Genomic DNA, 17,331 nt, shown 5'->3' on the forward strand with positions numbered 1-17,331 from the left:
GTCAGTGAAGCTGGGTTGACTCACATCTCACTTGCGTTCTCTCCCACTCCAATGCCCTACAACCCCATCCACTGTTCTTTTTCTCTCAGAGGCAAAAAAATATGTTGCGTTGGAAGTCTCACTTATCTTTGCAATCTGTTCAAGGACAGAACATCAGCGGTGGGGTGGGAGAAATGGTGAGCATGTGAGAAAGCAGTAGGCGGTGGGGAACTGCATTTCATCCCAAAGTAGGGATCTCCACTCGAAGTGCAAGGAGGAATCAAAGACCCGACCCACAGCTTTCTAAGGAATTGATGACTTTGGTTTTCAAAAATCATTAATTAGAAGTCTGCAGAAAAGAAGGAAAAAATGAACAAACCCAAAGTGATAAGTGCAAAAAGTATGCAATATAAATAATTAAATGGAACAGCTAAGTTCAGAGGCGAATGTTAAGATAATAAATTATATTGAAATTAACATGACTGTCATTGATCAAGCAGCTACTCACAACAGACCAGAGAATATGGTTACAGGTAAGATATGAATCAAAAATGGAGAATTGTTATGATCAGTTCTTTAATCATGAAATCTAGAGAACCCAGCTAAATAAATATAAAGTGATATATATTCTGTGTGGAGATTGGAAAATGAGGAGCTATTTTATTCATATTAAAGATGGAATTTTCTGTTTAAGCCGTCATTTGATTAAATGTTTAAATTATCCAAGATTTAAAAGTAAGTATGAGATCATAACGGGCTTCCCTGGTGGCTCAGTGGTAAAGAATTCTCCTACCCATGCAGGAGATGTGGGTTCTAATCCCTGGGTCAGGAAGATTCCCTAGAGAAGGGAATGGCAGCCCACTCCAGTATTCTTGCCTGGAAAAATCCCATAGATTAAAGAGCCTGGCAGGCTACAGTCCACAGTATTGCAAATGAGTCAGACACGACTTAGTGACTGAACGAGATCATAATAATATAAGAAGACTTTTAAATTGATAAAAATGTTATGAAAAAATATGAAACAATTACAATAAATACAAAATTTTGACTACAACTTGGAGAAAATAGTTTCAGAGAATTTTTTTTTTTTTTTTACTTAGAATTCAGTTTTGGGTGTGAAAACCGCTTTTGTGGTACTCCACTCTAACTAGTTTATCTGAGATCCCAGGGACAAGAGAGCGGGCCTGGCTGATCTCCATGCTGGTCCTGCTTCCCGCGGTCAGTTCTCAGAAGCCCAGGCTCCTTTTTCAGGGAACTTTGGTGCTTTCAGAGCTGAAATTGTGTGTGTGTGTGTGTGTGTGTGTGTGTGTGTGTGTGTGTGTGTGTGTGAAGATGATTAAATGCTGTGCTGAGATGTCCTCTCCGACACTCAGGAGCCGGGAGGAGGGCTCTATCACCTGAAATGCAAGGGACAAATGGTCTCTCTGGTCCATTTTAGGGGGGATGAGATGAAGGGCCAAGAGAGGCTTCTGTTGAGATGTATGGGAAAATTAGTCATATGCAGAGGAATGATCAATCACACGAGACAGACATCTCATGTAATCATTCAAGTATTGGATGGATGCAAGTCAAGGTAACAAAGTGGATTATGAGACGCGAGACAGGTACCTGTACTTTTTATCACTGACATGACATATAGGCCATCGTGATGAAATTCAACCTCACCTCCCAAGACCCTTGCTTTTAAGCCACAGACTTGGAAAACAGGTACCGTGTTATTATGCCAAAAATGTCCTTCTGTTGTTTACTAATGAATAATATTTGACAAGCTGATTAGAGTTTTTAATATATGCCATCTCATTCCAGTAATGTGACATTTTGATATATGGCCATACATATATATGTGTATAGTCATATACACATAGTGTGTATGTGTATATGTGATTTGCATACACACATATATTCACACATATATGTATATATAGGTGAGTTCTTCCTAAGGACAAAGTCCTTAGGAAAAGTCAACTGTTGTCTAGTATGTTATTTATTTACTTGAAAAATGTAATATAAAATGAGAACACTGAAAATATTTTCATAAATGTAATTCTTTAATATAAAGACATTATTGAAAAATATCAAATAAAATACCCTAAGCTATTTTATTTGTATTCTAAACAGCTTTCAAATTTTATGTCTCATTTTTGTTGTTCATTTATGAAAATTATACTTGGGACACTTCCAATCAGCTCTGAGATCTCTCAGTTCTCTGGGATGTTGTGGTTATATTCGACAATTCGTGTTATAAATTTCTATGTGTGCCAGGCCATGAGAGAGTAAAGACGTGGAAAGCTCTGATACACACACATACACACATGTGCAAAGATCACACAGCCCATTCTTTAAGCTCAGTGTATGTCATTCCATGAGCATAACCAATCCATAAGCCTAATTATCAAATGTTTCTTAAATAACTGATTTGATCCCAGAGGTAAGAGAGCTATATTTGTGGGCAACAGTTGGGATTTATTCCCCTCGCCCATTAAAAAAAATCAAAATCCAAGAAACTTTAAATTTTACAAAGACAAACATTTGTCAAAAGAAAAAGTGAAAACCAAGCCTTTGCTGTTTAGACTCGGTTGGTGTGCATTGTTGCAATAGAGCATGTTTTGTTTTGTTTACTTTGTCCTTTCATCTCAATTAGTCATAAATTTAATCAATAATAAGTTGTTTGGGGTTTTCTTCAGATAATTATTGTTAGCAGGTGGGCAAATTATAAGCAAAACAAATTATTACTGATAAAACTGGGGGAAATTTCTGGATCTTTACAGCTACCTATAGAGATACCTACTAAGAAGGAAGAGATTGACCTCAACAAACTCAGCATTCAGCTGAAGCAGGAGGTCCAGTTATTTTCTTTTAAAAATAATTTGCTCCCTTTGAAGATGAATGGTGTATATCTGGCCCCTGCTATGGGTGTGCCAGAAAAACATCTACTTCTGCTTTATTGACTACGCCAAAGCCTTTGACGTGTGGATCACAACGAACTGTGGAAAATTCTTCAAGAGATGGGAATACCAGACGATCTGACCTGCCTCTTGAGAAATCTGTATGCAGGTCAGGAAGCAACAGTTAGAACTGGACATAGAACAACAGACTAGTTCCAAATCGGGAAAGGAGTATGTCAAGGCTGTATATTGTCACCCTGCTTATTTAAGTGATATACAGAGTACATCATGAGAAACCCTGGGCTGGATGAAACACAAGCTGAAATCAAGATTTCTGAGAGAAATATCAATAATCTCACATATGCAGATGACACCACCCTTATGGCAGAAAGTGAAGAAGAACTAAAGAGCCTCTTGATGAAAGTGAAAGAGGAGAGTGAAAAAGTTGGCTTAAAGCTCAACGTTCAGAAAACTAAGATCATGGCATCTGGTCCCATCACTTCATGGAAAATGGATGGAGAAACAGTGGAAACAGTGTCAAACTTTATTTTTTTGGGCTCCAAAATCACTGCAGATGGTGATTGCAGCCATGAAATTCAAAGCCGCTTACTCCTTGGAAGGAAGGTTATGACCAACCTAGACAGCATATTTAAAAGCAGAGACATTACTTTGCCAACAAAAGTCCGTCTAGTCAAGGCTATGGTTTTTCCAGTGGTCATGTATGGATGTGAGAGTTGGACGGTGAAGAAAGCTGAGTGCCAAAGAATTGATGCTTTTGAACTGTGGTGTTGGAGAAGACTCTTGAGAGTCCCTTCGACTGCAAGGAGATCCAACCAGTCCATCCTAAAGGAAATCAGTCCTGGGTGTTCATTGGAAGGACTGATGCTGAAGCTGAAACTCCAGTCCTTTGGCCACCTGATGTGAAGAACCAACTCACTGGAAAAGACCCTGATGCTGGGAAAGATTGAAGGCAGGAGGAGAAGGGGACGACAGAGTATGAGATGGTTGGATGGCATCATCAACTTGATGGTCATGAGTTTGAGAAAACCCAGGGAGCTGGTGATGGACAGGGAGGCCTGGCGTGCTGCAGTCCATGGGGTTGCAAAGAGCCGGACATGACTGAGCGACTGAACTGACTGACTGATGGGAGCAGCCCCATCAAGGCCCCGAGGGTGCATCAAGCAATATGTGATAGGAGGTCACAAAACGAAGCAGGACCCTGTGGGTCTCCCGGGAAAAGAAGCCTTCCCCTGTCCCCCATTTCTTCATTAAGGAAGTGGGCTTCCTTCTGCCTCCAGGCCCTTCCCTGAGTTCCACCGGGAGGTTCAGACAGATGCCAAACAGGGAAGGGAGGGCACAGAGACAGGGAGGAGCAGGGAGAAAAGCAGCAGTGCAGCCTCGGGCAGGTCCTGATTCCCTCAGGGGACACACATCACAGGGTCTTTGAGCTGCTTTGCAGACCCTGAAAGCCCCACCAGGTGGGACAAGCGACCTGTGCGCTGCCCATGAGCACATGGAGCCCAGACCTGCTGGAACCAGAAGGCTGAAGATGCTGACTGCCACCCACTTGCCACCCACCAGTCAGAGGGAAGTCAGCGCCCTCTGTGAACCACGGCTCTACAGCGCCTAACTATCCCCACCAGGGGGGGACACACACGGTGTTGAGGGCATCAACCCGCTGTGGCCCCCTTTGCCCGGCGAAGCAATAAAGCTATGCTATTCTACTTCACGGAAAACTCTGTCTCCAAGATTTAACCCTGTGTCCAGGCCAGAGGCCAGAGTTGGCTTCACTGCTGAAGCAGTTACAGAATCCACAGGTTGGTCACTCAGCGGAGGCACAAGCCGTTCAGTCCCTCTGAAAGCAGGCTGTGTTCTTAGAAACTGTTTGAGAGTGTTGTCACGCATCTGTGTCTCCGTCTTTGCACTGTGCATACAGGGGCGGGAGGATGCATTTCAGTGTTAACTACAATTTTTAAGAAGCTATCGGGCTATTAAGTACTCGTTCTCTGTGGCTTTTCCAGTGTGTATTCAAGGGCCATCTGTTAAAACTGCAGCTAGAGAGGAAAGCAGGGTTTTAAAAATGGACTAGATCATTGCATTTACAAGGTGAGAGGAAGTTAAAAGAGCACCCAGGAGCGAGGTGTTCATCTGGACCGGCAGGCCAGCAGTGCTCTGGGCACCTAAGTTTCCCAGAGCACCCATGATATTTGTCGCCTTGTTGACTGTTGAGTGGATATGTTAGGACAGCTGTCTGAAAAACACTCAAGGGCTCCAAGCAGCACCAGGGAAGACCTTGGGAAGGCAGGTATCTCCAACCAGGACTAGACAGCATCCCATGGAAAGATGGAAGGAGAGACCAGGAAAACCAGTGACCAGTGGAGACGCAGAACGCCCCTGCACGCCGGCTCCGGCCTTCATTCTCCCCTTCACCAGAGCGCTCATAATCCTTAGTGTAGGGTCTTTGTTTTGATAGGCATGAAATTACACCAAGGTCATTTCTAATACTGTCAATAGGTTGAGAGCAGCAGTAGTTTTATTGACACCTACGCTGAAGAGCTGGGGGGCCACTGGTCCTCTGGGAAACAGATTATTATTGATATTAGTAAATTAGTATCGATAGAAATTTGATGAGTATGCATCTACAATGAACCAGCGTCCTCTTCCAGAAAGAGTGGAGCCTGAGGTTTAGACAACATGGTCCGCGCATCTATTGTGTACTATGTCTTTCATTTTTCTTAAGAGGAAGCAGGAGAAACAAGCTTTTGAATATTGCCATCTATTGCACTCAAAACTCCCTAAAGCCGTGCTAAGTGGTCTGTTAGCTAAATGTTGCTGCTTTCTTCTATTAGAGGGACTAGGCTTTTCTCTGTTCTTCATATTCTATATACCTCTGAAATCTTGTATGTTGCAGCGGATGTTTAGATGGAAACGTATTTCTTCTTTGGTGAGTCTCTCTTATTAGAAGGATTGAACTTGAATAGCTGAGTGGTTTTCCAAAGAGGCTGGGGGTCACTCGCCTGGGGAGGTCCCCAGAGTTCCTGGAATCCCGCACAGATCAGGCAGGGTGTCCACACCTCAGCCTGCAGGTGTGACTGGTAGCTTTTCAGAACAGACCAGACCCACATGTCAGTGGCTTGTGTCAGAAGTAGAAGGCCGGTGGTCAGAGAAATTCCAGCCAACTGCTGGTGTGGGCTGAGTGCCTGAGACCAACAGCCCTGCAGAGACCCCCAGACCAGGAAGATCCTTTCGGCCTCTCAGATGAGTGAGGGCAAAGATCCAGAAAAGAAAAAAAAAAAAACACCATTGCATGGGAATCAAATGATGTTCAGGAAAAGTAGAGCAATACCAGAAATGACATGAGAGTTATACAGGATTCTACTGACAGGAAATGTCCAGAACACCCAAATGCCTAGAGACAGAGAGTAGATTAGGTTGGAGCTGGGCCTGGCTGGAGGCGAACGGGGAGCCCGTGCGAGGGAGGAGGGGTTATTTGCGGGGGTGGGAGCTGAGAATTTTTTGGAATTGGGTCGTGATGAGGGTCGCACCGCTCTGTGATTGTACGGAACACACTGAATTGTACACTTTAAATGAGTGAATTCTATGGTGTGAATTGTATCTCAATAAAAGAAAATATGATAAAAATAAAAACCCGGAGACGACATCTCTGCAGGAACAAAAGTAAAAATGATAAAATGAGAGTGAGGAGCCAAAGTATTTGTTTTAGTGTTAATGTACAGATTTAGTAAATCAGGGAATTAGCGTTCTTGCCATTATGTCTTATGTTTCTAATTCTGTAAATTCAGAGCGAGATAAGATAAGCAGGGTGAAAAAATGCTTGTGCTACAAGCCAGTATCACAGCAAGTCGGCTAACGGCCAAGATGCTGTTCCTGCAAGCAGTCTCCACGATTGTGGTACCCACGCTCAGAAGTGGGCTGGACCAGGCAGCCTTGCCATGCTATGCTGTATCATGGATTTTAATCAGCTATGAATCAGGCTATGGAGCCACCGATGGCATTTGAGTTCTGAGACTTGTATTTCAGCCCATCCCCTCGTGGGGGCACTTTGACTGACCACATGTATGACTCCATGTCCCCATGATCAGTCAGCTTAGCTTTTGTCTTCTTCCCAGCATCTTCTTTGGCTTGTAACACCTCCTGGCCTGATTGCTCACCACCCTCTCCTAATTACTCTCCACGATAAAGCCACCTGCAAACTCAGTGATCTAAGAGGTTTAATGTGGGGTTATTTGGAAGAAGAAATATTATTATATTTATTGAATAAGAAATCAAGATTTATTTATTCAAGATTTCTTCTCTGGAAAATGTATATGTGTGCATGCTAAATTGCTTCAGTCATGTCTGACTGTTTGTGTGGCCCTATGGACTATAGCCCCCCAGGCTCCTCTGTCCATGGGATTCTCCAGGCAAGAATACTAGAGTGGGTTGCCCGTGCCCTCCTCTGGAAGATCTTCCTGACTCAGGAATCGAACCCATGTCTCTTGTGTCTCCTGCTTTGGCAGGTGGGTTCTTTACCACTAGTGCCACCTGGAAAATGTACAAAAAGGTAAAATCCTGTTGGAACCAGGTGTCTGCATTTGTCCTGGTCTCAGGAAGGGACAACATAATCTTTCCAGATGGAATCAAAGCTTAGGGAGCAGCTGGTTGGATGCCTACATTTACAAATACAGCCACAGAGACCCAAAGACCGGGACAAAGGACTTCCTTGAGGAAGACGATATGCAAATGAGAGACTTTAAGAACAGAGGATTTGGGTGAGCAGGAGTGAAAGTCACACCTCGGGTGGAGGAAAACAAACCATGTGGTTTCACCCTGGCTCACATGCGGTCCATGAGCAACACAGCCTTAGCTGTCCAAACGCCCGGTGCCAAAACTCACAACTTACAGTGTGACCTCATGGCAAAGGGATGCCCGGGAGGAGAAACGACTGTGCAAAAATGCACTTGTACACAAGCACTGAATAAACAGAGCTTGTTTGCAACTATGTGCCCGTGAATTTGCACCAGCAACTAAATGCAAATTTTTCTAATCCTTTTAAACATGTTCATCAGGAAACAGAGTCCCACCTTTCGCCACAGATAGGGATGGTTACCAACAGCAAGGCTTTCAGCATCACTTCTTACAGCTGAGACTCCACATCCCAGAAAAGGAAAAAGACAGTCATCATGAGGGTTGTTACTGGTTCTTACAGCCTAGACTCTCTGGAAAGGAATTTTGAGAGCCATGCCTTCAAATATCTCTACTTAATGAAGATAATTCCCCTGTTGCTTCAGACTTTTCACCAGCAGAATTTAGCTACAATCATACTGTAAACTGAGGGAGAATGTGCTTAAATGATTACAAATTAACATTCCCACATGACTGATGCCCTTAGATATCAGTCATACTTCACCCATATTCTAACAACTTTAGCATCATCTTAGTTTCCTGTTATAACAAAGAGTGAAAAAAGAGGTGGTGAGAGTAAAGGAAAAAAACTAAATATCTAACACCAGGTCTCTTCCATGGGTTCAATTGTACGGAATATGAAAACAATTTGTTTTGTCGTAGCATTTAGTATGTTCCTTGTTAAAAAGAGAATATCTCGAATAATAAATTTCAAATTATTTCCTCATACATGTCCATATGCATAATAAATGGGCATTTTAGTTCCTATCTAATTATCTAGATTGGTGCAGAATTTTTTTTAAAAAAAAAATGCCAGTTTTAATTGCAAAAGTGCTGCCGGCTTCAGATTTTAATTGCAATTCACAAATGGTTGGACTGGCAGTGCTCCATGACAAAGGAAAAATCATTTTAATAGCAGAAGTACTGCCTCACTGCAGATTTCAATTTCAGTTTACAAGATACTGGGTCATTACAAGGGATAAATGGCTGGTGTTAGCCTCCGAGGTGGGGCCAGGTCGGAGAGGCCGCTGTGGCCCGTCTCCTCCTCTCGAAGAACAAGGCCAGAGAAACCCCGAAAGCCCCTCGAACGTCCTCACAGCCGAGCTCGTCCATGGACTCTGTTCTTTCTCTGCATCAGGGGCTCCACAAGCGGGTAGATGTTTCGAAGCTTTAGGATAAAGGAAAAGCAAACTGTTTCCTTGGAAATATTTCCCCCTTGGATCCCAGCGTCCAGTCTGTCCTCAGCCCACCAAGTGTCCTCAGGGTGAGCTTTGGCATCTGTTCCGTGGGATGCTGAGTGGACACAGGTGAACGGCGCTGTGGTTCCTGTGGCCATTCTGACAGGCCAAGATGCTGAGGGCGTGCAGGCACGGTGACAGGACCAGAGCCGTCCCAGTGCTCCGAGTGTCAGAGCCAGTGATGGGAGACTGCTTTCCCCTTTGTCATCCAGTGAGGACCCTGCACCCGAGTCTCCCGCACCTGCAGGTGGGGGGACCCAAATCCCTCCGGCCCTCTGGGCCCCTGGCTCTCTCTGTGTCTCGCTCTGGAGGACGGTCTACCCTCAAGGCAGCCATCATCCACAGGCTGGCTGTGCCAGCCCTCGGAGGGGCTCTGCCCACCACCCACATCGGGGGATTGTGGTATGGGCACCGCTCTCCTGGGATGATCACCAGTGGAGCCCAAAGTGGGTTCTGCCCATTGACGTCCCAAAGTCACATAAGTGAGTTGCAAGGGCGATGAAATCTATGATTCAAAGGCATTGCTGATGGACTTCAACTGTTATTCCCGGAGCTCTAAAACTATATAGTTCAAAAAACGAGCTGGATCAATTTTTTTAAGATTTTATTTTTATAGCAGTTGTAGGTTCACAGAAAAATTGAGAGGAAATTACAGAGATTAACCCTGTACCCGCTACCCCCACACGGGCACAGCCCCTCCACTGTCAATATCCCTCCAAGAAGGGACATTTGTACAATCAACGAACTTACACTGACATGTCTTCACCCAAAGTCCAGAGTTTATAGTGTCGTTCACTCCTGGTCTTGTGCATTCCATGGGTCCAGATAGATGTACACGAATGCATCTATCTTTTTCATATCGGAGTATTTTCACTGCCCAAAACCCTTCGTGTTCTTCTTGCTCTTCTCCTCCCCAACTCCTCACCCCAGGAACCACTGATCTTTTTACTCTTTCCATTGTTTGGCCTTAGATTAATTTTTAAATCTCTGCTTTTAGGATGGTATAAAATATTTTCACTATGCATATTACTTTTATTTAAACTATCTGGTAAAATAAATTATAAATAAAACAATACATATTGCATCAAACAAAATCATATATATGAGTATCGTGCTCTGTGTTAAGTCATGTCCAACTCTTCGTGACTCCATGGACTGTAGCCCGCCAGGCTCCTCTGTCCATGGGATTCTTCAGGCAAGAACACTGGAGTGGGGTGCCATGCCCTTCTCATATGCACATTACTTATATATAAACATGTATTATACATTACATACTATATATGTATGTTATATATACTATTTATATATTATAATGCACGTTGTTTATATATGCTTTAAGTGTGTGTTAGTCTCTAAGTCGTGTCTGACTCTTTGTGACCCCATGGACTGTAGCTCACCAGGCTCCTCTGTCCATGGGATTCTTCAGGGCAGAATACTGCAGTGGGTTGCCATTTCTTTCTCCATATATATACTTTGTATTCACACAAAAACACATATGTACCACATCAGTGCATACTTTGCAGTTATAGTATCTATACAGATGTAATAATAAAGTCTTTTGAAGTCATTAAATTCATGTGCCATTAAAAAAAATTAAATTTTGATGATTTCTCAATGAAGCAAAGACAAAGGCTAACTTCCTTCGTGTGCTCTGACCGACCTCTCTTTCTATTTTAAATAAATGGAAGTGCTTCATAACTCACAAAAGTGATTCTGTCATTCCCAGAGCATCCTACACCCGCAAACAGCCAACTGTGTTTAGAGAGAAGTGTGCGTACATGTAGATCCTCAGCCCGGCCTCTCGGAGGCGCTCGCGTCCTCACGTCCCTCGTGCGTCTCTGCACCAGTGAAGTGCTGCCACTATCCATTACACAGGACAGTAGGCCACATTCAAAGTGTGTTTCTCTTCAATTCATCTCAAGGCAGAGATTAAAACAGAGTTAGCAGTTAAACGGTTGGCGTTTTGTGCAAGACTGAATTGCATCTCCCATGTATTTTGGCAACTATTCATTGAGTGTGTGTGGGAGGCACTGGTCTCTCCCCAGAGTTTCTGTGCCGGGAGCGCTCACAGAGCTCAGCTGAGAACAGAGAACCCGTGTGTTGGGGCCCAGCTCGAGGCTGCTCCCAGGCGCCGCGGCTGTCTCAGAAGGCAGAGTTCACCCCCGGTGACTTTATCCACATCAAACCACTCCGGGGGGCTGAGTGCCTGAAGTGAAAACAATCCTATCAGATAGAATAAAATCCTAAAGCTCTATAATGCATTGCTGACAGTGCTCAGGTGCGGAAGGAGCCACGGAACCCCCCAGGACTCCCCGCGGCCTCCAAAGGCTCCCAGAGGTGCCAGGGGGGCTCCACACTGTGCATCCTGCTGCCTGGCATGTACCCCACCCTGGGAACCTGCCTACCATGTCCCGCAAGTCCGCCGTGCCCAGCAAAGAAGAGAGGAGACATACGTGTGGCCAGAGGGCCGCAGCCAGTAAGTCTAAGCATGAGTTGTTTGGAAAAACAGGGAGGAGAACAAAGTGCCTGCTAAAAGCTTCCCATCCAGGTAAAAAAAAGGGGGGTGGGTGGGCAGAATTTGTAGCCAGAAATAAGGTAAAACACGGTCAACAAAAGTGTCCAAGGTGCACTCATTGCCTGCTTAGGAAAGAGGCTGGATTTAATAAATCTGAGTCTGTGTGTGTGTGTGTGTGTGTGTGTGTGTGTGTGTGTGTGTGTGTGTGTGCATGTTTTCACATGTGTGAGATTGCCTGGGAGAATTTACAGCCTGCATACCCAGTGCCTAGGGAGAGAGACTGGTCATTCAAGAAAGTTCTGCTGCCCGAATGCATGCCCCTCTGTGCAGTGAGGATGCCAGGCTGCTGAACCAGAGCTTGGGGTGCAACCAGGTTCCTTGCTCCCTTGCAGCCTGGCTCTACGTGGCCCCTGGGAGCACGAGGCCTGCAGGGCTGTCTCCGGGGCTGCTCTGCATGAAGCGACAGTGGGCTCTCCAAGGGGAGCCACATCCATGGGAGGCCTGCAAGGGCTTGAGGGTGACAGGGGGCCTGGGCAGCAGGGACCGGGGGTCAGCACCATGACTGCAGTGGGGACAAGAGGATCCCTTGGGTCCTGAGCAGGGACAGCACGCTGCTCACAAGGGCTGGAGATGAGACGCCCCTCCCCGACGGCCCAGAGGCTGGGGGACCCCCAGGAGAGGGGACCAGCTGGGGTCACAGGGCTGGGGCAGGGCAGGAGTGGAGGGTCCATCAGGGCATCCGTCACACGGGTCCCTAGGGTGAAGAGGGGCCAGGGATGTCTCCCCCTGCTGAGTACTGTCTCCACTTGGTGTTCCTACGGGTGCTCCTGGAGGGTAGGTGAGCTTCTGATCGGGCCTATCACCACCACTTTCTAGCTCTGCGACATGAAAATGCACTTGGTTCTCCTGATGGTACAAAAGGGAGCAGAACAGTAGATTATAGGTCCGTCATGGGACAGGTGGGTTGACACCCGGAGGGGTGGCCGGATCAGAGCATCACCCGCACCCACCGGGACTGTCACAGGCTGAGAGACCTCGGGGCAGAGGTGACCCGGGCCAGAGTGGGTTCTCATAGATGCCAGTCATGATTCATCTTTCCAGCCGGTGATGTCACCACCTGTGACGAGGTGCTGGGGACACGTCATCCTTGTGTAAATGTGAGCCCGCTGGCGCCTCCAGACCAGAGCACGGCCACTTCTGCCACCATCCGTGGCTGCGTCGCGTTTAACAAGTTTGCACATTCTTCAACCATGGATTTCTTGCCCTCCAGGAACTTCCAACCTACAAGACTCTCTCCCTCAGTTTCCCAAAACTGCACTTGAGTGTCCAGTCCACTCTAACCATCCTAATGTGCTGGTGGTCATAGGCTACCAAGTGATTCATCAGCCTGAATTATTACTCTGGTAAATTATTTTTACATTTTTAATCCAAAAGAGTGAAATAAACCAGCATAAGCAGAAAAACATAAAACGCAAGAATTGCTTTATGGGCCCCTGGCTGAGATTTCTGAACTTGAACATTATACGCGGGAAACATTAGATGCAGTAATTATGTAATGATGCTTCACTGTATAACTATTATCTTTCTTATTGTCACTTCTCCCTTCAGATGAGGGCTAGAGGGATTAACCCTCTCCATTCTGTCTTCAGAAGAGCTGTCTACACTGCATAGAGACATCCAGCTTTTATAGGGCCTAAGAGAGATCTTGCAGATCCTAGATTCACTTCTAAACTTTACCCTTTGTTTCTTGGTATCCAAAAATATCAGGAATTAAAAAAATGGCAGGAAGGCATAAATTAAAATAGATTCAGGTTAATGCAATTAGTGAAGATGTATTTAGCGTAGAGGCAGGTGGCACTAGTGGTAAAACAAAAACAAAAAAACAGCCTGTCAATGCAGGAGACATAAGACACGCGGGTTCAATCCCTGGATCAGGAAGATCCCCTGCAGGAGGGCATGGCAACCCACTCCAGTACTCTTGCCTGGAGAATCCCATGGGCAGAGGAGCCTGGCGGGCTACAGTCCACGGGGGTCGCAAAGAGTCAGACACAACTGAAGTGACTTCACATGCACGCATTTACAATGTAATAGGATAAATTTGTTGTGCATGGTTCTTGGGCTAGTTCTCCTTTCTGTAGCATCTGAAATCAGCCGTGCTGCGCAGCGCGGCTCAGAGCAGGCATGCTGGTCCAAAGGGCTGAGCCAAGAAATGCAGAAAATGGCTTCACTGGAAAAGCTTCAGAAGCAGCAGCAGTGGCAGCGACAGCACGGAGAGAAGGCAGGCGTGGTGCCTGCTCCGCTCCGACAACTGGGGTGCAGACATTCGGGGATGTGGGACTCGGGGAAGATGTCTGAGTCTGCAGCAGGGAGTTGTCAGGCTGAAAGCAAAATTGGCAGGCTTAGCAAATGAGGGCCATTGTTTTTAAATATCGGATGAAGTTTGTTTGAATTCAGGGAGGAAACATGCCAGCCTTTGAGAACCATTCAACATGCAGAACATGGCACCGGTGAGACACCAGGGAGGCAGAGAGCCTCTGCTTAAGACGTGCGTGGTATCGGGGGATGCCAGAGACCCTGGGAAGTTCCTGCTGCCTAGTGATGCACCAGAGAATGCTAGCTGGCAGGTGTGTGTGTGTGTGTGTGTGAGGGAGAGAGAGGGTCTAATTCTATGGGCCTTAGTAGCTTACACAGATAATGTTTTCGTGTTATTTAAAATTTAGAATTCAGTTCAGTTCAGTCGCTCAGTTGTGTCCGACTCTTTGTGACCCCATGAACTGCAGCACACCAGGCCTCCCTGCCCATCACCAACTCCCAGAGTCTGCCAAAACCCATGTCTATTGAGTCAGAGATGCCATCCAGCCATCTCATCCTCTGTCATCCCCTTCTCCTCCTGCCCTCAATCTTTCCCAGCATCAGGGTCTTTTCAAATGAGTCAGCTCTTCACATCAGGTGGCCAAAGTATTGGAGTTTCAGCTTCAGCATAAGTACTTCAAATGAATATTCAGGACGGATTTCCTTTAGGATGGACTGGTTGGATGTCCTTGCAGTCCAAGGGACTCTCAAGAGTCTTCTCCAACACCACGCTTCAAAAGCATCAATTCTTCAGTGCTCAGCTTTCTTTATAGTCCAGCTGTCACATCCATACATGACTACTGGAAAAACCATAGCTTTGACTAGACGGACCTTTGTTGGCAAAGTAATGTCTCTGCTTTTTAATATCTGTCTAGGTTGGTCATAACTTTCCTTCCAAGGAGTAAGCGTCTTTTAATTTCATGGTTGCAGTCACCATCTGCAGTGATTTTGGAGCCCAGAAAAACAAAGTCAGCCACTATTTCCCCATCTATTTGCCATGAAGTGATGGGACTGGATGCCATGATCTTAGTTTTCTCAATGTTGAGCTTTAAGCCAACTTTTTGACTCTCCTCTCTCATTTTCATCAAGAGGCTCTTTAGTTCTTCTTTACTTTCTGTCATAATGGTGGTGTTATCTGCACATCTGAGGTTATTGATATTTCTCCCAGCAATCTTGATTCCAGTTTGTGCTTCCTCCAGCCCAGCGTTTCTCATGATGTACTCTGCATATAAGTTAAATGAGCAGGGTGACAGTATACAGCCTTGACGTACTCCTTTTCCTATTTGGAACCAGTCTATTTTTCCATGTCTAGTTCTAACTGTTGCTTCCTGACCTGCATACAGATTTCTCAAGAGGCAAGTCAGGTGTCTGGTATTCCCATTTCTTTCAGAATTTTTCACAGTTTATTGTGATCCACACAGTCAAAGGCTTTGGCATAATCAATAAAGCAGAAATAGATGTTTTTCTGGAACTCTCTTGCTTTTTCGATGACCCAGCAGATGTTGGCAATATGATCTCTGGTTCCTCTGCCTTTTCTAAAACCAGCTTGAACATCTGAAAGTTCACGGTTCACATATTGCTGAAGCCTGGCTTGGAGAATTTTAAGCATTACTTTATTAGCATGTGAGATGAGTGCAATTGTGCAGTAGTTTGAGCATTCTTTGGCATTGCCTTTCCTTGGGATTGGAATGAAAACTGAATTTTTCCAGTCCTGTGGCCATGGCTGAGTTTTCCAGATTTGCTGGTATATTGAGTGCAGCACTTTCACAGCATCACCTTTGAGGATTTGAGATAGCTCAACTGGAATTCCATCACCTCCACTAGCTTTGTTCGTAGTGATGCTTCCTAAGGCCCATTTGACTTCACAGTCCAGGATGTCTGGCTCTAGGTGAGTGATCACATCATCGTGATTATCTGGGTCGTGAAGATCTTTTTTGTACAGTTCTTCTGTGTATTCTTGCCACCTCTTCTTAATATCTTCTGCTTCTGTTAGGTCCCTACCATTTCTGTCCTTTATCGAGCCCGTTTTTGCATGAAATGCTCCCTTGATATCTCTAATTTTCTTGAAGAGATCTCTAGCCTTTCCCATTCTGTTGTTTTCCTCTATTTCTTTGCATTGATTACTGAGGAAGGCTTTCTAATCTCTCCTTGCTAATCTTTGGAACACTGCATTCAAACGTGTATATCTTTCTTTTTCTCCTTTGCTTTTCACTTCCCTTCTTTTCACAGCTATTTGTAAGGCCTCCTTAGACAGACATTTTGCTTTTTCGCATTTCTTTTTCTTGGGGATGGTCTCGATTCCTATCTCTTGTACAATGTCATGAACCTCCATCCATAGTTCATTGTCTATCAGATATAGTCCCTTAAATCTATTTCTCACTTCCACTGTATAGGGTGTGTGTGTGAGAGAGAGAGAGTCTAATTTTATGGGCCTTAGTAACTTACATAGATAATGTTTTTGTGTTATTTAAAATTTAGAATTACTGGACTACCTGTAATGTATATATTACTATATCTTTTCTGTTTCATATGTTACATATATACCCACATATCTGGTAAATCTCATATATGTATATTACATGCATATATGCATGTATGTGTGTATGTAATACTCACAAATGTGTATGTAATACTCTAATTCTATGGCATAAATAAGTGACAGATGACATTTTTGTGTCACTCAAAATTTAGCATTATTACACTATATATATACAAAATATATACTGTATGTTTTATGTATTATATATTACCTATATAAACATATATCTGGTCAGTCTCATGTATGTATGATACATACATATAAACGTGCATGTGTATCATATGCATATGGAATTTGCTAGACCTAACATCCACAAGCTGTTTCCCCTCCTCAGTGTCCACAAACGATCTGTATCAATATCTGCTTTGATGTAGATGAAGAGGCCATGAGTCTCACGCATGTTACGCCTGTCACTGCAGTATCATGGCAGTGATACTGCAGAAGAACTATGCATGGGGCAGACAGGAACCCATGTGCTGTGGCCGAAAGAAATCACCAGCTACCTGGTGGAACTGAAAGGAACGTGGTTGTTAAACACACACTAACGTCAGCACAGCCACACAGCCAAGAGGAACCCAGAATCTCCTGTTCATCAGGCTTTATCCCCACGTACACACCACGCCTCTGTGTGAATGAAAGAGCCACCGTGCTTTTAATACACTCATACTCCACTCATCTCCCCATCGCCCCAGGATAACGAGGCCTTAGAAAAAGGAGAAATATAATATTCGGCAGTAAGATTGTTCTTCCGTGTGAATTACCACTGCGTCTGCAGAGGGCAAGCACCTGACGTTTGGGAAGCCCCTCTGCTGAGGGCCTTCTTGCCCCACGACCGAGAGAAGACACTCCACGCCCGCTTTGTCCTCTGCCCTTCCCGAGCGTACAGTCACAACTCTCATGTCGGCTGTGGGTACAAAC

Source organism: Giraffa tippelskirchi, chromosome 14, assembly GCF_054371585.1.
Source record: "Giraffa tippelskirchi isolate mGirTip1 chromosome 14, T2T-mGirTip1v1.2.pri, whole genome shotgun sequence".
Lineage (NCBI taxonomy): Eukaryota > Metazoa > Chordata > Mammalia > Artiodactyla > Giraffidae > Giraffa > Giraffa tippelskirchi.